The 25,150-nt window shown below is 54.0% G+C and overlaps 1 long non-coding RNA gene and 1 other non-coding gene across 2 annotated transcripts in view; both read right to left on the bottom strand.

Moving 5' to 3' along the window:
• Positions 1–1,364: 1,364 nt before the first annotated feature.
• LOC122691473 overlaps positions 1,365–25,150 on the bottom strand; it is a 95,697-nt gene continuing 71,911 nt past the window's right edge. Inside the window, exons 2-3 of the long non-coding RNA XR_006340417.1 lie at positions 10,775–10,900; positions 1,365–1,610 (exon numbers count right to left, since the gene is read on the bottom strand). This is a non-coding gene — a long non-coding RNA (uncharacterized LOC122691473). The remainder of the gene's footprint in view (positions 1,611–10,774; positions 10,901–25,150) is intronic.
• Positions 4,116–4,219, bottom strand: LOC122692928. Its single transcript, XR_006340740.1, has one exon. It is a non-coding gene; the product is annotated as a U6 spliceosomal RNA (small nuclear RNA).

A 25,150-nucleotide genomic window follows, 5' to 3' on the forward strand; every position in this document is an offset into this window, starting at 1 on the left:
CAATTTCATGCATGGGACTAGTTCCCCAGAGGGCTCAGAGGAACTTTCAGGGTTTCAAAGTGCACTAGCAAGGAGGAAGAATTCTGGGTTTCAGGAAGTGTGGGCAACTCTGACATCGCCCTGTCCCATCCTCAGCTCGCATTTTCCCTCCAGCAATTGCAGGAGCAACCAGCTGCCAGCTGGGGCTGCTGGCAGTACCTGCTCCCACAGCCATCCACATCACTTGCTCTCTGTTTGGGCCCTCTGTTTCTGCCCCCTGAGGTGCCCGGGAAGGTGCTGGGCCATTCCGGTACACACCCACCCTTGGAAGTGCAAGGTAGTCAACGCCCCTGGCAACTCCCGGCCGGTGGGGGAGGCACACCCACGGATGAACGCTTTCTCCCTTGGACACCTCAGGGGGGCAACTGACGCACGTCCTACCCAGTACCCCAGAGGGTCCCCAGGTAAAAAGAGCCCCACTGGCCCACAGCGACTTCCTTCCACCCCTGCTTCACCTTCCCAGTGAGCCACTCCTGCTCCTGGAATCACGGCCCCCAAATAAATCCCCTGTGCAGAAGCCCTTGGTCTTGGCCACACAGGTGAGGCAGCTCCACCTGGCTGCAGCGGGACAGGGAATCAGGACCTTCAACCGTTTAACGCTTCCAAAGTCTCCACAGAGAGTGAGCAGGGCCCCAGCTTCCAGAGGGTGCGGCCGCAGGGCCCCACGGGCTGGGTGGCTGCAAACAGCAGGCATGCGCACTCTCCCGGTTCTGGAGGCGCCTGCAGGGCTGCACGCGTGCGGAAGGCCGTGAGAGCACACTGCCCTGCCTCCTCCAGCTGCGAGGGCCGGCTCAGGCAGCCCCAAACTGCCCGTCTTTCCATGGACCTCTCCTTTCTCTGATGACCCCAGTCACTGGATTTAGGGTGTGTCCCAAAAGGCTCCGGGAGAGGGAGGTTCCAACTCTCCAACCAACCCACTCAGAGCTTTCAGGACCATCCTCCACAGGCCAGACACTGATGTCCCCTGGCCCTTGGCTTGCGTATCTCTTGAGAAACTTAATTTGCCAGCAGGTGATGAAATCGCCCCGTGTGGGGCAGTAAGGTCCCCATCATGACCACTAGGCCTTTCAGAGCTCTGAACTTCCATGTCAGTGGCTGAGATCTCTCAGTAAATCCCTCCTAAAGGAGTAAGTGGACTTTGGCATGAAGGCGGACACAGATTCCCTGCCCCTTGCCTGACCTCCCTGACCCTGGGCTTCCCTTGTACTGCCCCTCATTTCTCTGACCTCCAAGGAGAGGGCCTGCACCACAGATGGAGAAGGGAAGCCGAATCCTGAGCCCCGGTGGGTGAGCACTCCCTGCAGGGCTTCCCTGTGTGTCTGTGACGGTCGGTGGTCAAGTGGGAGATGTCTGGCCCTCCCCTGATCCCCTCCAACCTCTGAGACCCGCACAAAGTCTCGTATGCAGCAGGAGCTTAGCATGGACTTACTGAATCGTCAGAAGGTAGCCTGCTGAATTGTCTAGGCCCCGCCTCAGGGAGCAGCCAGGGGCTGGAACTGGTGGCCAGCTCACAGAGCAGACTCTGAGTCAGAGGTCTTTCTGTCTGATTGGATTTTTCCTCCTGATTCAATCTGTAAACAATCAACATTTAATTTGTCTCACAATTACATTGAAAGGCAGATAAACCCTGGTAAGCCTTCATCCGGCATTCTGGTTTCTAATCTCCCTTTATCCTCTCTCTCTTGCACATGTGTGTGCACACACACTGAGTCTCTGGGGCAGGCAAGGGAAGGCAGAGTGGGGACCCCACCTCACCTGCCATCTCCAGCGCAGCACCCAGCTCTGGCCATGGAGCAACCACAAGACGAGGCAGGGTGTGGGGCCGGTCATCTCGCCCTTTGCTCAAGCTTTGGCTGGACCCTGAGTTGTGGGACTTTTCAGGACCTTTGGTATATTTAATGCGCTGTTGCTCTCCATGTGGGGAGCAGCTTTCCCTGGGTGCATTTAATTATAAAAGGTGCAGCCCAAATCAGTCAGTAAAGGAGGAAACAGGAAGCAAGGCCTGGTCCACCTCTGCAAAGGCCAATGACATCCTACTGTGACATCTTTGTCCTGCCCTCTGAGCAGCAATGGGGGTCCTGCGCACAGTCAGGGGCTCTCTTACCAGAGTTGGGGTCCTCCCAAGGACAGCTCAGACCACCACGGAGGGGAGAGACACCAGCTGCAGGGTCAGAACATCTGATTTCCGAAGCCCACTCAGGCGCTCACCAGCAGTGTGATCTCAGCTCAGCCCTCACCCTCCCGGGGCCTCGCCCCCTGGCCCCAGGACTCAAGAACAGCACTGTCAGGTCTGTGGCTGCAGCGAGTCACCACCTATACCACCGGTTGGGAAGCAAGCCCAGAGTCTTTGGCGCACACTCCCTGCCCTTCTGGGGCAGGCTGCACCACCATGGAGCTGCTGCAGCGGCAGGAGGAAGCACAGCGGCCCAGCGCAGGACCGCCTGTGACAGCTCAGAACCTCCTTCTCCCAGCCTGAGGCTCACAAATGCAGTCGTTTCACTTTCCATAAGGAAACGTCCAGTCCTCTCTCGGACCAAGGATCCCCTCTCCCCGGGACCTCCCGCAGGCAGGCCGGCCCCTCCTCTTTTCCATGCATTTGGCCTTTCCGGGACTGCTGGCCCAAAGCCAGGGACAGTCCAGGCTCCTCCTGCCTGCGTGTGGCGGGCAGAAGTGTGCAACTTCGGGCATCTGTGCTCAGGGCTGTGGGCGCAAAGCTCTGCACGTGCACTCCAGGGAACACGTGCACCTGGGGAGGTGGCCTGTCATCCGCCCTGACTCCTCCCTTGCCCGGGAAGCTCCCAGCCGCTCCAGACAGGGTCCTTCTTCCCGTCAGCATTCCTGGAAGCTCAGTGGCCTAAGCCAGACCGATGAGGCTCCTTCCTGGGCCTTTCCCACCAGTACGACAGCCGTCCTTCTGTCCCTTTCACCCTGCGGCTGGGAGAGTGAGCTGGCGTGTGTGGGGACAGCCGCCCTGGGGAAAGGAGGAGGAGGAGGGGAGCCCAGTGTCACCCCTCTGTGAGGCTCAGCTCCCCTCAGACTTGCGCCCAAGCTTCCACCTCGGGTTCTGCTGCTGCCGGGGACCTCGGGTGGCTCCCGGGCGCCTTCCCTCTCCCGCTTCTGCCCAACCGGGAAGGGCCCAGGGGCCCGGGGGTGGGGGGGCCTGTCTCAGCGGGAAGCCTCAAGCTTTCCCTCTCGGGCACATTTTGCCCATCAGTAAGGTAACCATATTGCTCCCTACGGTCCCCGGGTGCCTTCCAAACCCAGAGGGCAGCAGAGAAGGGTGCCCGGCCAGCACCGCCCACACAATCCCTACTTCCTCCTGTGGGGCTGTGCGTAAGCGGCTTGACCTCTCTAAACCTCTGTTTACTCCATTATGACCCTCCAATAACAATGGCCCTGTCCCCACAGTGTCAGGAAAATGGAACGAGCTGGGCTTCCCAGATGCTCAGCACGGTGCCCGCCGGCCGAGAGAGCTTGGCATGGGAAGTTGTAATTGTCCCAGCTGCTCCGAACTCTGAGTCTAAACCCCAGCAGGAGCTGGCAGCTCCGATCGTCTGGGGCCTCCTCTTTCCCAGATAAAGGGCTGAGATGCTGAACTAATAATGCCTTTTCCTTTCAACAGAAATGGCCATAGGAATATTAAAAACCTATCCCCACCCCGAGAACCCCACCAACATGCATGTGCACTTGTGTGCATAAATACGCTCACACACTCACAGGCTGCTCTCATGTACACACTCTCACACACATGCCCGTGTGTTTACACACATATCTACACCCACACATGTGCTCCCATACTTACATGTACACACGTCTTCACACACTCAGGTATGCACATAAATGATCACACATGTGCACAGCCATATGCATGCACTCGCATGCACACACAACATACACATGTATGAACACACACTCAAAGGCACACACCTGCCCCCTCCTCTCTGTTCAGAATGTACTAGCTGTCTTTTTAGTTCAGTAAGTCCCTTTAATTTTTTTTCTATTTGAACCAAATTTTTATTTTATTTTTTTTTCCATTTATTTTTATTAGTTGGAGGCTAATTGCTTTACAATATTGTAAAAATATGGAACGCTTCACAAATTTGCGTGTCATCCTTGCTCAGGGGCCATGCTAATCTCTGTATCCTTCCAATTTTAGTATATGTGCTGCCGAAGCGAGCACAGTAAGTCCCCTTTTTAAGCTCTCAGGGGAGGGGGTTGCACACAGTCACACTGAGACCTTATATGCCAAGTCCCAGCCCTGGAGCCAGACTTTATGACGGAGTTGTAAAGCTCTGTTGATGGGAGTCAGTGGTGCTGGTGCAGACACGGGTTCAGCAGAAGAGGGGCCGGTGCGGCCCTATCAGAGCAGCGCAGGCAGAGGAGAGCCAGCCCACAGCTCACTAGACGCGGTGAGGGGCAATTATGAATGTCGGCCCTGATGGTTTTCTACCTCTCTTATAGAAACCGTCGTAGGTTCTCCTAATATCTGGTCAATTTTCTCTCAAATTAATGGAATTTCCATCCTATAATATGTGGATATTCTGCTCGGGCTCTCCAAAGGCACACAAGACTCTGCAGACGCTGGCTCTCCCCCGACAGGGGCTGCCGCCAGCCCTCTTAGCACACACACTCCTGTTTTCTTAATCACTCCTTTATAAATCATGACATTCCTGGTCGTTCCAGCTACCTGTAGAGGTGATGGATTTGCTCAGAAGACTGGAGCACAAAGCCTCAGCCCCCACTTCTGAAAGGAGGTGGGGGCTCCCTGTGCCCCAGGAACTCGGATTTCTGAGGCCAGTAACTGCTCTCAGAACAAGGAGAGGGAGAGGCGTGCGGAGGAGGAGGTACCCGCAGATCCGGGCTGCACCGCGGACTGTCGAGGAGGAGGGCGGGACAGCGTCTGAGCAGCTGTGGGGGGCGGGGGTGGGCAGGCCCCTGGGCCCGCAAGGGCAGGGCCGCGGGGACTCTGGGCCCCGCTCGGCGGTGCGCTGGCCACCCGCGGAGATGTCCTCTGCTGGCCGGCTCGGCGCCTGGGCCCTGGAGAGGCCGTGGTGCTGGCCGAGCTGACTGCGCAGGGGCGGTCCCCCCGCCAGGCCCCGGAGCCGCCGGCCTCCAAGGCACACACCCGGTCCGCGAGCTGCAGGCCGGCAAAGGCACTGCCCGCGGGAGCTTCTCAGACCGACCAGTACTGGCCCCGCGTTCTCCTAGACCGAGGGTCACAGACAGGCAGCAGTGAGCCTTTCTGACCCATGGGTAGGTGCTCCTTGTCTTGTGCTTTATTCTTAGTCATTAGAATTAGTTAAGGTATTTTAGAATGAGATTTTCACATAGATCTTTACCTTCTTTCGGAGAAGAGGTTCACACTCCTCCAGAGCAGCATCTGAGTGGAGTGACATTCCCCCACCCACACCTGCTGCCCCCCCCACACACTCATATACACACACTCACATGCACACTTACACACACTCACCCACGCACTCACACACACGCACGCGCGTGCACACTCATACACACTCACACGCACGCACACTCACACATTCACACATGCATGCACACTCACACACAGACACACACATGCACACACATGCACATTCACACACACACACTCATACACATGTACACACGCACACACGCATGCAACACTCACGCACACTCACACACATACACACATGCACACACACTCACATGCACACCCACACACACTCATACACGCACACTCATACACAGTCACACACGCACGCACACTTACACACACTTACACACACACACACAGTCACACACACACAAACACTCACATGCACATTCACACACACACTCACACACACTCATACACATGTACACACGCACACATGTGTGCAACACTCACGCACACTCACACAGTCATACACACACGCACACACACTCACATGCACACCCACACTCACTCTCATACACACACACACTCACACTCATACACACACTCACATGCACACCCACACGCACTCATACATGCACACTCACACACACTCATACATACACTCACACGCACACACACTCACATGCACACTCACACGCACACACACTCACATGCACACTCACACGCGCACACACTCACACACACTCATACACACACACACACACGCACACACACACACACTCAGCGCCCTGGGATGTGACTTTCTCTGGTGTGGACGAGCCCCTCATGGCCTCAGGCATTGCATCCACCCTGCCCTACCAGGCCTGGTACAGGCTCCCCCAGTGCGCACAGGAGCCTCAGCCTCGTGACCCTGTGTCTCAAGAAGGGCACGGCGGACTGGGGCTGGCTCCACTGCCAGTCTGTTTTAGAAGTGACAGTGCCCAGCTTCTCACTCCTGGGGACCACCTGCAGTTTCCCCAGAGTCCTGCTCTCCTGCCCAAGAAACCGGAGCCCAGGAAGGAGGGCCAGGCTCCGAGGCCACGGGCCAGGCTCTGCCCCACCTTCGTCCTCCCCTCCTGCTCCTCAAACAGAGTACCCACCAGTGTCCTGAAGATGCCAGCGTCATCCCACTTCACCTGGACAGCAACTGTAGGGAGCAGGTACGACCCAGACAGTCTGAAGAGCAGGCACTCCTGGGAGGCCCCCAGCCCCAAATATCCCACTGAGCTGCACCTGCTCTCTCTTTAGTGATAAGTGTGGCCCTTTCTCGCCTTCATTCATGGTGTTGGGTCTTGGGGACAGGCATGCCCCCTGCTGTATGCACCTGGGGTGCAGACACCAACATTCAAGCAGGACATACTTCTTAGGTTCTGGATAAACCTGCCCTGTGGCCTCCCTCTGACACTTTGCAGGACTGAACACAGTCACAGAAGGCCAGTATGACTGCAAGGGGCCAGGTTTACCTTTCACTGTGTGCCTAGCAGAAGAAGCAGGCTACAGAGAGGCAGCCACAGAGGGCCACTCAACAAATTAGAAGCACTTTTGTGTCTAGGACTCCAGTCCTCTCCTTCCAGGCCCAGACCCATGCTCTCCGCAGAGACATCCTGCCACGTGAAGAATGCCTTTTAGAGGAGTGATATACTTTATATGTGTGTGTATATGTGTATATACAACTATGTATTTTTTAAGAGGGATGATTTGTTATAAACTATATTCAAAATAAGGTTCAAGATATATTACCCCAGTGAGTAATCCTGGGAAAAAATGTTCAGTTCGGTTCAGTCCCTCAGTCATGTCCGACTCTTTGTGACCCCATGAACTGCAGCACGCCAGGCCTCCCTGTCCATCACCAACTCCTGGAGCTTGCTCAAACTCATGTCCATCGAGTTGGTGATGCCATCCAGCCATTTCATCCTCTGTTGTCCCCTTCTTCTCCCACCTTCGACCTTTCCCAGCATCAGGGTCTTTTCAAATGAGTCAGTCCTTTGAATCGGGGGTCAAAGTATTGGAGTTTTAGCTTCAGCATCAGTTTTTCCAATAAATATTCAAGGATTGATTTCCTTTAGGATAGACTGGTTTGAGCTTCTTGCAGTCAAGGGACTCTCAAGAGTCTTCTCCAACACCACAGTACAAAAGCATCAATTCTTCGGCGCTCAGCTTTTTTTATGGTCCAGCGTCACATCCATACATGATTAATGGAAAAACCATAGCTTTGACTAGATGGACTTTTGTTGGCAATGTCTCTGCTTTTTAATATGCTGTCTAGGTTGGTCATAGTTTTTCTCCCAAGGAGCAAGCATCTTTTAATTTTATGGCTGCAGTCACCATCTGCAGTGATTTTGGAGCCCAAGAAAATAGTCTCTCACTGTTTCCATTGTTTCCCCATCTATTTGCCATGAAGTGATGGGACCGGATTCCATGATCTTAGTTTTTTGAATGTTGAGTTTTAAGCCAGCTTTTTCATTCTCCACTTTCACTTTCATCAAGAGGCTCTTTAGTTCCTCTTTGCTTTCTGCCATAAGGGTGATATCATCTGCATGACTGAGGTTATTGATATTTCTCCTGGCAATTTTGATTCCAGCTTGTGCTTCATGCAGCCCAGCATTTCGCATGATGTACTCTGCATATAAGTTATGTTACCCTTTCCTTTATATGGACCATTTAGATTTAGAAAAGGTCTCAAACTCCAGCGCCTTCACAGAGGGCAGTCGAGTTCTATAAATGATTGCAGCAGGGTGGTATAGGACAATAGGGAGGAGTGAGGTCTGTGTACTCAAGAAGACAAAAGGCCACAATGACGCAGTCAATGTCAGCCGTGTCCTAGGGTAAGGGCCACAAGCTGCTTCTGGTGATATCACTGGAGAATAGGCATATGTCACCAGCACTTAATTTTTGATAAATGTCCCCACTTTGGAGGATGCTCCTGGAAGAAAGTTTACATGAAGATGATGTTTTATCAGAGATGAGGTGAGTCATTAAACACCTGTGCTGCACACGCTGTGGGAACCATCTAAATACAAAGGGTCCATGCAGCCCTTGTTTGTGACCACCTGTCTGTGACCCCTGAGGCGGGCTTGATGGCTCTTCTGACCTGCCCCAGGGACCTTGGCTAAACTCTCAAGTCACAGGACCCTGGTGACTGACCCTGCCCCCGGCCCCCGGCCTAGGCAAGGCCATGGATCCTGGGGGAGGCACAGCAGGCCAGGTCCAGGTGAGCAAGGGGTGGTGCTGGCTGTCTCAGTGCCTCAGAGGGCTCCTGATTGGCTCTACCTGAGGTTTCCTGGGAAGTAAGCTCGTTTGTAAGGAAGCTGACAGATGGCACAGACTTAACCGTGGTTCAGAGCCAGGCACTAGAGCAAAGGCAGGCTAAGGAGAGACCTCCACCCCCACTTCTGTCTCAGGCACGCACATCTGGGAAGCCATGACCAGGAGGAGCACCCCCTCTGGGCGGAGGCGGGGACACCTCCCCCACCCTTCCCCCCGGCCACGACTCTGCGTGTCCCCCGACTGCCTCCATGCAGCCCATGACCATCTCCAAGGGAAAGACAACTAGCTGCTGCTCTGCCTATGTTAGGGGAAGCACACTGATTGAAACCGCCCACCCTGGCCAGGCACCATAGTAACCATTTGCATGAGTTGTTTTATGACAGGAGATCCTGATAAGGAATACGGAACTGATAAGCCACCACCAACCGGAAGAGTTCAGGAAAGGTCGAAAGGAGACACCGCGTGTCTGTCCACTTCCCAGAATCCCTCTCGCTAGCATCCATTTTGGCTAAGCAATGCGTGCGCCACCAGGAAAGACTCTGAATTAGAATGATTGGCCAAAGACCACCCGGAAACTAATCCCATCACCATAAAATCCAAGATTGCAAGCCACGCGGCAGAGCAGTTCTCCTGGGTTCCCTTACCCTCCTGCTCTACCGGGTGCCCTTTCCCAATAAAATCTTTTGCTTTGTCAGCACATGTGTCTCCTCCGACACATGTTAGACATGTGTTAGACAAGGCCGAGTGTTAGACAAGGGCCCAGTTTTGGGCCCTGGAAGGGGTCCCCCTTCCTGCAACACCTAGACCCCACCATGTGCCTTTCAACCTTGGTGGTCAGAGCCCTCTGGCACCTACAACAGCTTGGGTCTCCAAGGGACCACCCGGCCCCTCCACCCATCCCGTGCAGCATCTGAATAGCAGGCCCCCTCCCAGCCCCTCACCTCATCACCCCCAGCCCTGCCTCTGGAGGGAACACTTCCGAGCTTATGCGGAACCCTCCTCTCTGCATTAAGAAGCTCCACGGGGCCAGCACTGAGGTTGGAGGCTGTTGGTTTGCCGCAGGGGCACGCGTCCTAATCGTAGACACAGACCCCTCACCCACCCTGCCACTCACCAGGCCCCCTTCACTCTCTGAGGTCCAGCCTCAGGACCGCCTTGGAGTTTCTCTAAAGGGCCAGCACCTCTCCTGCCACAGAGCCTGGGCATCTCTGCCCGCCGCCTCTGCACACACCCCACCCCCAGCCTTCTTGCTCCCCTCACACACATCCCACCCCACCTTTCTGCCCCTCCATGTCTGCACACCCCGCCCTGGCCCTTCTGCCTCTCCCCTCCTCTTCTGCCCCTCCCCTCCTCTGCACACCCCACGCCTGCCCCACTGTCTTCCTCTGCTCCCCAGTCTCTTCGTGGTTCTTAGCCTCCCAGGGGCCGTCTGGAGACGCTCTTGGTGGTCAGAACTGGGAGATTCTTACTGGCCCCTAGCAGGCAGAGGCTAGGAGTACTGCTAACCATCCTGACACACACAGGCTGGGCCTAGCAAAGAAGTATCCAGCCCAGAATGCCCGGAGTGCTCAGGTCTGGCAACCGTCAGACCCCGCAGCCTGCCTGCCTGTACGCCTCCGCCCGCCCGCCGGGGCCTCGCCCTCCTGCACAGCCCCCGGCACCGCGGGTGGGTATCCCTGAGGACTGCCGTCACAAGGGAGGCTTCAGAGGGCGAGTGTGGGGTCTGCCTCGGAAGAATGACGAGTGTGATACAGGAAGAAGCAGTGGGCTAGACCTGGGAGCCCAGGAGCCCAGCCCAAAGGCAAGACCAGGCCACACAGGGGTTCATGCACGCTGAGAGTGCAAGGCCTTCAGAAGCCTGTCAAGGCCTCAGCCTCCTGCGCCTCCTAGGGAGGAAGAGCCCCGCTGGGGTGGGGGTGGGGGGCGGCGGGGAGGGGGCCTGGGAGGATGGCCCCGGGCATTTCAGGCACTCGGGGCTGTAACTCCATTCAGAAAGGCACATTGAGCGACTGGCAAGGGGCGTGCTTCCAGGAAGCACACTCTCCCTGGACCCCCAGTTCAGGCCAGCCTTACCTCCTCATCATTCCTGTGGAGCCCGATGCCCATCCTCTGGAGATGCTGCCTCAGTGACAAGTCCAGGCATGCGAGGAAGTCCCCTCTTGGAGGCCTGTCTCCCTAGGGAACAAGGCACTTCAGCACCTGTGGCCAGGAGGGAAAGAAGGCGTCAGCCGAGGGGTGTGACACCCCTCCTACACCCCACCCAGCCCCTGCATGCCCCAGCCCCATCCTGCCGGCCCTGGCACAGGCCTGGCCCGAGCTCCCTCTCTTTCAGGTACTAAGCGGGGAGTGGAGGATGCTACTTTAGGCGGCCGTGTGAAAAGGGCAGGTCCTGAGCTCTGGGCAACTCTGGGTGCCCACTGGGCCAGCTACCCCCGCCTGCAATTGAGAGCATCACAGCTCTCAAGTCCCACGAACATGACAAAGGTCCGGGGCCACTCAGGGCTCACCAGCTCAACCAGCGGGTCCTTGGGGTCTTCAACCTGCTTTTGTTAATTAATTGATAGATTCAACAACTCATTAGACATCTACCATGTGCCAAGACAGGACAAAGAACAAATTTCCAAAACTACTGCTTGTTTCAGAGAAGGAGAGCAATAACAAGTGGGTAGTGAATATACATGGCTCAGTGAATGGGGTGGGGAAGGGATTCTACCTTGGCTACAGTGGTCAAGAAAAGCCTCTTGAAGACCGTGACGCAGGAGCAGAGATGTAAAAGTTGACAAGGAGATACATCTCAGGAAGATCTGGAGATGGACCATTGCAGGCACAAGGGGAAATCAGGTGCAAAGGCCCTGAGACATAAGTAAGCATGGAGCACAGAGGAGAGGCTTTGGTGGGTGCTGGGTACGCTTGCCCTGGTGAGCACACATACACTGCACGTTCATCGCTCAGGGATCACGTGTCCTCCTTGATGTCTCACAGGGTCTTTTTTCCCTGGTAGAGAGGGAGAATGCAGCAAAGGCCAGGCAGCCTCAGGACCCCAGAAAGAGACACTCTGCAGTCAGTAAAGACTGCTAGAGCAGAAGAGCCACCCAGGTGGGGAGCCAGACCCTGGCTCAGGCTCCTCCCAGCCCTGGCCCCAGGCAGGGGGCCATCTGGGAGCTGTATCTGCGCCCTCCATCCCTTCCATGCCAAGGCTCAGCTGCCCCACAGAGCCTTCCTGGAAGAAAGGGCTACGCGCTGGAAGCAAGGGAGGAAGTCGTCATCGCTAGCCCATCATTCTCCTTTAGCAGGCTTTCATTCTTCAGCTTAATTCAGTGAGAACTGAGCACCTACTATGAGCAAGGCTCTTTGCTATGTCTTCTGGATGGAGGGTGGACACAGTGGCAACCACACCAGAAGAGGAGAGATTAAGTCAGTTGCATGAGTCAGAGACATTTCCCAGAATAGATACCATCTATTGCTGTTGTTACATAGAGCTTCTCTCCATCAGAGGCTATTCTAAGGGCATTACATGTGTTAACCCATTTAGTCCTTACAACGACCCTCTGACTATCAGCTTCATTTTATAAATAAGAAAACAGAAGCACAGAGAAGCTAAGTGACTTGTCCGAGGTCAGGATGGCAAGTGGTAGAACCTGAATTTGTACCCAAGCATTCTGGCTTCAGAGCCCAGGCTCCTACATGTCCCGAGGCCTCTTAGAATGTGGCATTTGAGTTTGGCCTTAAAGGATGGGTAGGATTTGACAGGTGGAGACAGTTGGCAGAGAGAACATGCCAGAAGGAGGGGTCAGCACAAGAGAGGCTCCCAGAAGGGAGAGTCAATCCCTAGGGGCCGCCGGGGTAGCGGCGGAAACCGGGCTCTCCAAGACAGGGCCGAGGCCTTGTCCTGCACGGTCAGCAGCGAGGAGGCTCTCTGGGCTGGGAGCGCGGCCACATCCCTGTCACAGGCCCCGACTCCCCTCCCCGGTTCGCCAGCAGCTCCTACCCTGCACTCTGCTGGCTCCCTCACCTGCCCCGCCCCTGAGCCCTCAGACAAGGCAGCCAGGGAGGGGCTATTCTGGTGCCCACTTTACAGATGAGAAGACCAAGGCTCAGGCCGGCTAAGAAAGTGGCTCCCACGCAGCTATGTGGGGCTAGGCCAGGGCCCTCGCCCTGGGCTGCAGAGCCCAAAGCTCACAGGGCCCTCCGGAGCAGCCCTCTGAGGCTGCCTCTGTCCTGTCTCCTGCTCCCCCTCCTTGAACCGCGTGCCCTGCCAGCAACACAGAGACACTCACAGGCTTGACCGCGCTGGCCTGCAGAAATAGAGCAAGCTGATGGCCATGTGCATCGCTCTAATGACACTCGTAAGAGAGTCAGAATTAATTTCCCAAATGCACGTAGACTCGAGGGATAGACTGGGTGCTATTCACAGACAGCACAATTGTGGACAATCTTAGGCAAATGAACAGCCAGTATTTGCTTTTCTAACTACTGCCCGGTGCATTTTGGTCTTGATGATGGCATTTCCAAAGCCATTTCAGAAACAGATTAGAGAAGTACATTTTTAATCTTTAGCAAAAAAGCAAGTTGTGAGGGAGGTTTAATGTCTGGGTTTTTATTGGGGGTGGTGGGCGGACAGTTAGCACTATGCTTTCTAAAGTTAGGGCAAAAAGTAGCACCAAATAAAATAGTATCACTCACTGTGTAAACGACTACATTATCTCTAATTACGGTTACTTAGGCTGCGTGCACCCACCCCACCCTCGCCAGAGAAATAAAAGGAATCCACCTGCGGGTGGGGACAGAATCATCCGGGCAGCCATGCTGAAAACCACCTCTCCCCAGGAGGACTAGGGACCCTAAGGAAAGCCCTTACCCACCCCCACAGTCTGGGATTCCGCTGTTGAAGGGTACACTTTGCAAGTAATGTAAATACCCTAAGGGAGAGTGGTCACTTTAGTGGAAAACAGACTGGACCTTAACCTGGTGGAGAAGGAGTGTGTGATATCAAAAAGAAATACATATTTGGTCTTCGTTCATAGTTGCTGACACACAGTTCCTGGGACTCTTGGAAAGTGGGGATCTGACCACTTTCTGGGGACCAATGGAGGTCTGGTCCCCCCACCTTCTGGGAGGTGAGAGGGGCTGGAGGTTGAGTTACCAGTGGCCAATGATTTACTCATTTGAGCCTACATAATGAAACTTCTATAAGAACTCCCAAAGGAAGGGGTTCAGAGCATCCAGGTTGTTGAATGCGTCCGCGTGCTGGGAGGCGGTGTGCTCAGAAAGCAGGGATGCCTGGGGCTCCTCACAACCTGGCCCTGTGCGTCTCTTCCATCTGGCTCTTCCTGAGTTGCGTCATTTGTAACCAACCAGAAATAGTAAGTAAAGCACTGTCCCGAGTTATGTGAACCAGTCCAGCACATTTTCTAATCAAAGGAGAGGGTCTCGGGAGCTCCCAGTTTATAGCCAGTTGGTCAGAAGTACGGGTGGCTTGGGCCTTGTGACTGACACCCGAAGTGATGGGCAGTCTTGTGGGACTGAGCCCTGAGCCCGTGGGACCTGCCCTGACTGGGCAGTTAGGCACTTGAATGGAAATGTAGGACACCAGTTGGTATCCAGAGAGCTGGAGAACTGATTGGCGTGGAGGAAAAAATTCCCACACATTGGTGTTAGAAGTGTTGGTTGTTTAAAAAATAAATAAATAATGGTTCGTAGAGGGAGAAGGAAATCAGAACACACCCTGAAGACAAGCAGGCGCCATGTGGCAGCATCGCAGGATGAAAGGACAAGTAACGTGACGGGTTTGACTGGTGCTGGGCGGACGGCACTGTGCCGAGGGAGGGCGGGGCGGGAGAGGGGACGTGGGAGTCGGTGCACACCCCGTCCCCGCTTCCCTCGGCATCACCAGCCAGCCCATGCCAGTCCCCGCGTCTTGGCCCAAGGGCAACCTCTGGTCCCAGGGGAGGGCGAGCCCAGCATCCCCGCAGAACAGAGCAGAGGCGCCCTGCATCAAATGTCCCCAGGCGCAGCCTTCCCCCAGTGACGCCCGGGAGCAGGTGGATGAACACCCGGCCTCCCTGCCCTTCAGACAGGACCACTTTGAGGCCTGTTCCACAGCACCTCCCAGGGCCGTTCAGGACTGAGCCCCGGCCACCCACGGCAACAGCCTGCTCCCTGGCCTCTCTGCCTCCCCGTCTTCCCCACCAGCCCTTCCCACAGCTCCAACCCAACTTTCCCACCCCTGGGTCTGCTTCTGGGGAAACCCGGCGAGACACAGGGTCTCCGAATGACCTGCCTCGGGTCACAGGCCCATCACTGGTTGGCCAGACCTGGGCCACAGGGCGCCTGTGAGTCCCTGCTGGGCATCACAGCAAAGAGCAGCTGGGAGCTTTCAGAGAGGGAGGGAAGGGCACCCCACCGGAGGAGGCAGCGCAATCAAGGTGTGAACGTGAGGGGCAGCCCAGGGGACGGGAGCCAGGTGATGGCAGAGGGTGCGTTTATGGCACAGGAGGCTGGGCTGGGGGGCGCAGGTTGTGAAGGACCCCGTGTGCAGATGAGGACAGCCTGCAGAAGGGATCGGACCGACGTTGGCTGAGATCTCCCTTAGCACTGGAGTGTTATGGGGCTGGAGTGCCGTCAGGAATGGATTAGGGTGGGACTGAGAGTTTGGCGCAGATCAGGGAAAGGTCAAAGGTCACATCCCGTAAGGCTCCCCGGGGTCAGTCCCTCGGACATAGCTTAGAGGGCAAATGTGGGTGACAGTGTGGCTGAGTCAATCCACCTCTTCTGGATGACACTAGCCCACACCTAGCACAGTTTGGGAGGGGATGGGGTGAGGGCCCAGCCACCTTCAGGGCACTGGTTCTTCCTGGTGAAGAGGATGTTCGGGGGAGGCAGGAAAAGGAAACCGGCCCTTATGAGCCCATCCTATGGGCTTGGCACTTGCCACAGTTACCTGGCTTTCTAGCCACATGGTCAGGAAGCAGATACTATACCTATTTTACATATGAGGAAACTGAGGCTAGAATTAAGGGGCCTACTGAGGTCAAATGGGAGAAAAGGAACATTCACACTCAGGTTTGCCCAGCTTCAAAGCCAATCACAACCCTTGATGTGGAGCAGAGCGACTGCAGAGCCCTTTAGGTGAAGAGGTCTGGGAGGGCTTCTTGGAGGAGGTAGCATTTAAGCTGAAGCTAAATGAAGACATGGAACTGATGAAGTAAAAAGCTGAGCAGAAGGAGCAGCAAACATCAGGCCTGGCAGGGGTGGGGTGAGAAGTGGAAATATTCAGATATATTTGGAAGTCAGAGCTGACTGACTGCATGGAAATAGGAGTAAGTCCCTTGCCCTCTGGCAGGGGTCTCATTTCTCAAAAGGAGTGGCCCTCCAGGGATACTGGCTGATAGCTTCTGTCACCAGAAATCAGGGGCCTGGGCTCCTGTCCTCCTGTGTCCACTTACTTGTCACGACTCTGCCCAAGCCTTTCTCTCCTGAGTTTCATCTCTGAAATGAAATAAGAACCCCTGTAGGGCTGCCCCACAGGAACTCATTCAAAGCAAGTAAAGTAATGGCCCTGGAGGCTGCAGCAACTCTGATCACAGATGGGACTCCCTCCAGGGCCTTGACATGAGCGCTGGATTAAAATGCAGATTGTGGACATGAGTGTGAAAATTGCTACAACGACACTGCACACACCAAGGAAGACAAAGAGTCTGGATGGAAGAACTATGGGGCGGAGACGGCATCTTGGAAGAAGCTGCTTGTAACCTGGGCCTGAAGGCCAGGCCCACCGTCAAGCAGAAATGGAGGAAGATGACTAGCCGAGGGGGGCACGCACATGCAGGAGCACGGAGTGGGGTAACGACAAACGTGTCTGCGAAGCAGAGCACAGGGCAGACTGGCCTCAGCGAAACCCCGAGGAGGGCAACGCTATTCACCCAACTGCCGGGACCACCAGGGACCACCAGCGCCTCTCGGGAAGACCTTCCTGCATCACCCAGGATGGCCCGGACTGGCCCCCAGCACCCGCCAAGACAGCCCCAACAGCTTGTCGGTACCAGCAGACAGCACCAAACTCAGACAAGAAATGTATAATGAATAAACATTATTTAAAGGGACTGAGTAATGCCATGAATTTTTCAGTGGCAAAAACAGCCGAGAACTTATTTAAAAATGCATGAATTTCATATTTGATTATAAGTCAAGAGCAGCCAAAAAGAGAGCGGGAGGGTGCAGAGGGGTGGCAAAAAGACACCAGCAGCCTTGCAGACTGGAATTAATGAGGTTGTTCCTAACGGGAAAGGAGTGACATGGTGATTAGTTAATTGCTATTCAACCGCGTGTAATTAATGCACAACTGAAATTGGTGTACAATGAATTAAACTACCACATAAAGCTGCTACCCAAATTGAGCCCAGGACCTTGATTACTGATTGAGGAGGTTATTACCGCAGCTTCACCATTGTGATTTCAACAGTGTCTCCCTCCAACGACATGCTACACAGCTAGTGGGGGAGCTGCAGCAATCCACTGTTTGGTAAGGGTGTGATGCTAATGTCATACTTGGGGCGGGCTCCCTGTGGCTGGTTCTCAATGACCGTGTGGGGAAGGGGTGTGGAGGACAGGCAGAAGTGGTGCTGGGAGGAAAGAAAGATAGGAGGGGACGGGAAGCTGCAAAAAAGGAGACAAGCACCTGTCCTCTTTTCTCCAAGAGCACCGCGGTCATCCCGGGCTCCCCGTCACCCTCGTCTCTTTTTGAGACCACAGCAACCATGATGGAGGCTACCGCAAGAGCCCATTCCAAGCGCCCCCTCTAATGCATTCTCACACAGTAGCCCGGGTGATGTTTTACAGAGACAAGTCAAATCGCGTCTCTCCACTGCTGAAAACCCTCCAGTGGATTTCTACCATAGTGAGAATAAAATTTACTCTCTGCACATGACTTAACGAAAGGCCCAGTGTAATCTGATTCCTACTACCTTTCTGCTTCAGCTCCCCCTGTCCCCCTCAGTCACATGGCCCAGCCATATTGGTCTTTCTGTGCTACAAAATCTCCAAGCCCAGGTGCACCCCAGGACCTTTGCATGTGCTGCTCTATCTCCTTGGAACTCTTTTCCCAAGCTCTTCCTATCAAGCAGGTCTCAGCTGAAATGTCACCTTCTCAGAAAGGCCTGTCCTAACTTCCTCATCTAAACTAGCCCCGCCACCATCATCACCACCACAAGCACCATTATTCTCTGTCACATAAACCTTGATTATTTCTTTCATGGTATACCCCAGAATCTGAATTACTGTTCTTAGGTATGTTATTCCTTGTTCACACCCTGCTCCCTCATTAAAACGCAGCCTCTATGAGGGCAGAAAGTGTCTGTCCATGTGTGCCCAAGGCCCAGGACTAGTGTCCAGTGAGGAGGAGCAGGCAGGGGGACCCCAGAGGAGGAATGGGCAGAAATTACAAATGCCCACTGCCTGATAGCAAGTGGCCCAGAGGCAAGATGGCAAAGCTCGTGAGTGACAGGCCCAGCTCCAGCCCATGGAGTAGAGGCGCAGCTGCTTTTGAGTCTTGGTTTCCTCACCTACCAGTGAGGACTTTGGCCAAGCCACCTACTTAACCTTTCTGAGCCTTGATTCCTCCATCTGCAAAATGGGGAAAATAACCAACTCCTAAGGAGCAGAGATTAAAATTGAAGATCAGGATAAACGCAAGGCACGCATTGAGTGTTCAACAAATCTTCATGCCTTCTTCTCTCCATGAATATTTCTGAGCATTCACTACACACATGCATCTGAGACAGGGGGACCTGGATGCATAAGACAGTTTCCACCCAGGGCAGCCTCTAACAGGCCCCCAGCGAGTCCCTGTGGGTCTGCAGCAGATTAAGCCTTTGGGAGTTAGAAGGGCCCGGGCAAAGAAGCCAGGTACTGCTGAGGTCAGGGAGCCCTGGGGAGGGAAGGCGCTATGGGGAATTCTCACAGGGCAGGGACTGTGGGCTCAGGCCAGACTCAAGGTCACCTTGGACCCCCTCAGGTCTACTGTCCTTGGGCTGCCTTTCCCCTTTTGGGTCCCACATCAGGAGGCAGAGTCACTTACCCAAGCTTCAGCCCCACCCTCATCCACACAGGAAGAGAGGAACACTCTCCACTCCCCAAACTAATGCCATAGGTGGAGAGCTGAGGACCTCAGCTGGGCTCCCCAGCTCAGTGCCCAGGGAGGTGAGGGGGATGAAGCTGAGCCGCCTCTGCCTGAGCTCCGGCAGGAGGGAGAAAACGCCTCGGCCTTTCCATCAGCCTTAAAGGGAAGCAACAGTGAATCCTAAGCAGGAACCCCATGGGAGGCCTTGCAAGTCTCTGCAGCCTCAGTTTCCCCACCTGTAAATTGGGGGCAAGAACCACCTTCTGCAGTGTCCTGAAATCACAAGGATGTATGGGAAAGCATTTCCCCCACCAGGTGCCCCGGGGAGGAAGGAACCGCAGGGCTGGCCCTCAGGGACTGAGCCGGCCCTGTGGGGACGAGTGCCCCGACCAGCTCCTCCAGGCCCTGTGTCCTCCTCCTCTGGGGCTCTACAGCGTCTTCAAGCTCTGACTCCCTGGGTGACAGCCAGAGCCAGAATTGCAAGATTTCTCAAAGAGGAGAAAATCAGAGTTGTTCTGGGTCTGACTTGCCCTCCTGCTCCTTTTGAAGGTTCTCTCTTTGATTCTGAGGCTCCACTGAGAGGCTAGTTCCGTCTCTGCTGGCCCCTCCATTTAGCCACCAGGATGATCAGATGGGTAGACCATGGGGGAAACCTTCCTTCCTGACTCTGGAGAGACCTGCAGGAGACAGGATGCCCCGGCCTGCAGAATGGGGAGGGAGGAGGTCGGCAGGGTGCCCCCCTGGGATTAGAGACCATGCCCTGGTCCCATCTCTGCCACTAACAGCTATATGACATTGGACCATCCTCCTCTGGGCCTCAGTTTCCTCGGGTAAAGATGGATGCGCTTATTCCTATCCTGAGTGCCCCCCAGAGGAGCTCAGGAGGCTGAAGTCAAGAAAGTACATGCTGGGTGCTACATCAGAATGAGTCCTGGTTCTGAAGGGCCCAGATGGTTTGCAGACCCCTGCTGCCTGGATGAGAGTGACCCACGGCCCTGGAAAGCTCGGGAACCTGGCCAAGTGCTCTCACTGCTACTTGCATCCTGCTGGAAGGAGTGCAATGTGACTCCAGAGGGCCATGTGCTGGCCCAAGGGTCTGGATTCACCTGGTCTGAAGAACAAGGGAAATAAATACCAGGCCAGTGACTTTCCCTCTTAGTATTGTGATGAGGAGCCCAGAGCCTGGCGGACTGTGCCCAACATCACCCCAGGCAGAGAGGCCTCCATGCAGGAAGCTCCAGGTTTTTGGAGTCCCCTGGACGGCGGTTCGGGCCAGAGTTCCCTCCTTCTACCAGGCTGATGTCACAGGCCGCGCTGCCATCCCAATAGCTGAAACCAAGGACCTGCGGGGTTCTGGCTGGGGAATGGGGAGAGGGCTGCTGGCAAGCACCGCAGATGGTAGAGGAGAGCTCCAGAGGCTCGTGGGCCTGGGGACATCCATGGTGGGGGGGTGGGGGGCGACTCCTGTTCATTATGGAAAGGCCACAGGAAGACCCAGTCCTTCTCCCATTAGGATTTTGTTTGTTAAATTTTTTTTGAGGTATAATATACAGCAAAGTATTTCAAGTGTCCGATTCAATTTTAACCCATGCATACACTGTGTAACCACAATTCAGATTAAGATGTAGAACATTTCTAGTACCCTGAAGTTCCATCCAGCTCCCTGCCAAAGTAACCCATTATTCTTTTATCACTGTCAATTAGTTTTTTAATTGCATTTGTGTTTGTGCTTAGTTGCTCAGTCGTGTCCGGCCCTTTGGACTGCATGGACTGCAGTCGACCCCATGGACTGCAGCCTGCCAGACTCCTCTGTCCATGGGGATTCTCCAGGCAAGATTACTGGAGTGGGTTGCCATTTCCTCCTCCAGGTAATTGCATTTAAATGGCTTTTTCTCTTTTTTTGCACAGGGTAATGTCTGTGAGATCTGTCTCTGTTGATGCACACATCACCAGTTTTCTATTTTACTGCTGAGTTGTACTTCATTGTGTGGCTGGACTTAATTTGTTTATCTGTGCACCTATTGATAAGCACCTGGGTGACTTTCCAGTTTGGTTTATCATGAATAAAACTTCAACGAACATTCATATTTCTGTCTTTTTGGTGCACGTAAGCCATCCATATTTCTTGATATATAGCCAGAGTGCAAATGATGGCTCAGAAGGTGGGTAGATGTTCAGTTTTATGAGAAAAGGCCCAATAGTTTTCCAAAACGTCTGCATGTTTCCACGCGCAGTGTGAGTCCAGTGGTTCTGCCTCTTCACCAGCACTTGTTATTGTCAGTCTTTTTAGCTTTAGCCATTCTGGTGATGTGAAGTTGTATTTCATTGTTATCTAATTTTGCACTTCTCTGATAGCTGATGATGCTGAACATCTGTTTTTGTACTTATTGGCCATTCATACATCTTCTTTTGTGAAGTACCTGTTCAATTCTTTTACCCATGTTCTTACTGAATTGTCTTTCTCTCCTTGACTTACAGGCATTCTTCATAAATCCTTGATAGCAAGGACTTTGTCAAATAAGTACATTGTGACTCTTCTCCCACCAAGGAGCTTGTGAAATGGCTGATTCCTTGGCTGCACCACTGGAGATTCTGGCTGGGGGTGGGGGGGTGGGGCGCGGGCTTGTAACTGGGACTCCCCAGGGATCTGCTACTCTGCTCACATCCTGCTTTGAGAACCCCACTGAGGTTCAGGCTGGGAAGGCAAGGCATGAGAAGAATCCCCACTCTAAACAAGGCTGCAAACCTGCAGAACATTGGGCACAAGGACCTGAAACTCTCTGCCTACACTTGGTGTGAACATCCCAGTATTCTGGAGTTCCATGTTGATTCTGCCATGTCTCTGCACTCTTCCACTAATGCGTGGAGGGGAGGGGAAGGAAAGCAGGCTCCTCAAGAGCAGAATGTCCAGGTTCTGCATACAGTGTGAGGGTCCACAGGTGTGGATTGAAGGTCTCTGGCTCTGCCACTCCTGAACCTCCCTATGCCTCAGCTTCCTCATCAATAAAAATGCACCTAGTAGCAGTGTCTGTCATCAGGTCACTGAAGGAATTAAATGAGACAAAGCATGCGAAGTTCTCAGCCTACCTTACCGTCAGTGCTCAGTAAATGGTAGACAGTTTCATTCATTAGATGAAGAGTGGAATTAGACCCCACACGGTCCCTTTAGCTTTAAATGTTCACCAGCTATATCTATAAGGCTCCATTTTAACTTCCAAGAGGCCACCAAGCAACCCTGCAGTTCCACGCAGAAGTTTAGGAAGGCCTGGACAGTGCGAAGCAGCAAGCTGTCCTGAAGCCTGACCCTGTGCCCTTGGGTTTATAGTTCACTTTCCTAAGGACAGACGATGGCCCTCCCTGGAGCGCGCATCTTAGCCAGGCCATCGTTCTCCAGACAGACACTCAGTCCCGCCCCTTCCCAGGAGTGACTCTGCACTCATCTGTGCCGGTTCTGTGTTGGTGATGACTCCCACCACCTGCTGGCAGCAATGTCAGCCAGGGAGTTTACCCAAAGTAGTAAGACGGCCATCACCCCCAAGAAAGTAGCAACAGAGTAAGTACATGCAGGCCCCTTTAGATTGCAGAGAGCTCCTCAGTTACTCTGCCAATTCCAGAAAGGCAGCTGCAGGCGGATGGAAGAGCGTGTGGGAGAATCACGCTCTGGCCTCCTCACAGCGCAGGGGTCTGGACTCCTCTGGCATAGGGACTTGGATGCCACCTGTAACATTCAGTCTGTTTTTGTGGAATAACTGGATTACATAATCTCAGATTCATTCATTCACTCATGCATTCATTTAATTTCATGTAAACAAGCATTACGGAGCCACTCCTATTTCCAGTGAACTCTGTGACCAGCACTGAGGAGCTCTCTTGCAAAGCACAGACTCACTCCCACTTGATGGTGGGGGTGGCGCGGGGTGTGACTTGCCAGAGCTGTCCCCCTGCCTTAGAGACCCCTCTCCTCCCCTCAAGGGCCCCAGGGACTCAGAGTCTGCACACAGGATGAGAGGTTTTTCTGTGTGTCTGATCTCTACTCAGCCTTCTTTGACTTAACTGAACACATTTTCTGAATCCATACTCTGAAAATAACATCCTGGCACACCCTTCAGTTCAAGGGGCCGTCTCTGTTGGTACCACCTTCTCCCTCAGACTCCAAGAAATGGTCCTGTCTCAAGAGCAGCTAATCTTGGAAAGAAGGAGCCTTGAGGACCAGGCCCGACCCTGGAGGGATGATGGACGTAGGTCCCCTTGACAGGATCAAACATAGGCATGTGGACCTTCACAGAAGCCTGCTCAGCTATCCCACGGACCTCAGTTCTCTCCCTCTCCCCGCTCCCACCCCAGCCTGGCTGACCGTTCTATCAGTACGCTGGGGGCGACTGGGTCTGATGCCCCTCAGCCTCCAAGCTCTGGGCGGCTGTTTCCCATCTCTAAGGTGGTGTTTCAGAATGCCCCGGTGTCAGCTGATCAAACACAGAATGCGGCCGAGTCAAAGGCTCAGTCAAGGACAGAGCCTGTGTCAGCCACCTCCTCAGACGCTGCACAGATGCTCTCAGTGGGACACCCCACTGAAGATCATCTGGCACCAATCTCCATGTACCAGTCCTGATGCCTCTGGAAACTGGGCTTCCCCCATGGACACTGGGCTTCCCCTGTGGACACTGGACTGCGGCTGGACTCGAATCCCCAAGGTTCTGGTCCTCCCTGGGCATGTAAAGATGGATTCCACAAAACTCCTGGGAGGTTTGGGGAGTATCTTCAGCATGCACAGCTGGCCTCTTCCTCTCCAATCCTCTCAACACCCAGCCTCTCCAAGTCAGAGCCTGCTAATGTGGCCAAGGTCAGACAGGACAACACAGAGATAACACATCACCTCTTGGTCCAGAGGTACAATACGTCTTAGGGCAGAAGCCACTCCACCCCCGTCACCACCCACACACCCCCTCCCAGTTTCTTAAAAAGCTCTGACTTGGCAAACCATAGCTGCAGTGCATAAGTGTATTATGATCCAGCCCTGGACACATAGTCATTACCAAGACCCAAGTCAGCTTTTTCAGGGAGTCTTGTATAGGAAACCAGATCTGACCTGGTACCTTCCACATGATCAACGGATGGCCCCTTATTCAACTCAGCACCAGGGATCCACGCTGAACCGCGTCATCTCTTGCTGCCAGAGTCAAGTCCCTGGCGAGCTGGCTTCTCAGACGTGGTCAGTGCTCCCTGCCACAGAGTGGGGACCGGTGGCTGGTGATCTCCTCGCAGCCTTACCTCCAACTCCAAAAGCCTTTTCTTTGTCATGCTCACCCATAGATGTGAGTGGAAGTCGCTCAGTCATGTCCAACTCTTGGCGATCCCACGGACTATACAGTCCATGGGATTCTCCAGCCCAGAATACTGGAGTGGGTAGCCTTTCCCTTCTCCAGGGGATCTTCCCAACCCAGGGATCGAACCCAGGTCTCCAGCACTGCAGGCAGATTCTTTACCAGCTGAGCCACAAGGGAAGCCCTTGTGGATGACCCCTGGGTAAATTGGTTTGACCTAAGAACCCAGTAATCCCCACCATGTCTGTTCCCTGTGTGATCTCTGAAATGCCTGGATCATGGCTACACAGTCATAGACATAAGGCGTCGCAGGGTATGAACACAGTCATTGATGATGGTTTGCACACTTCCCAGTACCTGCCCCCTTTAAGCATCTTATAATGACAACTAATAAGAAAAAGATAACATCCACAAACAATAAAGCAGGCAGCATGCCTGAGGCGTAAGTGCTTATCCAGAGAGGTCTGCTCCATGACAGTGAAAGGGAAGTGGCCAAGCCAGTGGAGACCCTCCCAGGTACTAATTAAGAGCCCTTCTCTCCTGACGTGTCCCCAGCAAAGAGATGGCAGAATCCACAGAGAGAGAGTGCCCCCTCTTGGACAAGCAAGAGGGAAGATGTGATAGTCCTGCCATGATAGTCAAACCTCAGAGAAGCCCACAAGTGAAAAGTGATACAAGCCCCTGACGTTTATTGGGCACGTCTTCTGTGTTGGACTCGAGGGTAAGAATTTCACATTTGTTCTTTCAGTTTATCTTTGCAGCTACACTATGAAACCAACACTATTATTTGCTGCTTCTATAATTAAAGAGATGGAGACTCTGAGAAGTTAAGGAACTTGCCCAAACTCACAGAGCTAGTGAGTAGCAGAGTAAGTTTATGCCCAGGCCTGCCTGGTTTTAAAATTCTTTCAGCCTGCCACCTGTCCATGGCCTTGTCTCTGCAGCATGCTCGCTTTATACTAGGACCAGCCTTGACGTGGCCAAAGCTTAGCCTGGGCCTTGCCACAAAGC

Source organism: Cervus elaphus, chromosome 4 (assembly GCF_910594005.1).
Source record: "Cervus elaphus chromosome 4, mCerEla1.1, whole genome shotgun sequence".
In the NCBI taxonomy this organism is placed as follows: domain Eukaryota; kingdom Metazoa; phylum Chordata; class Mammalia; order Artiodactyla; family Cervidae; genus Cervus; species Cervus elaphus.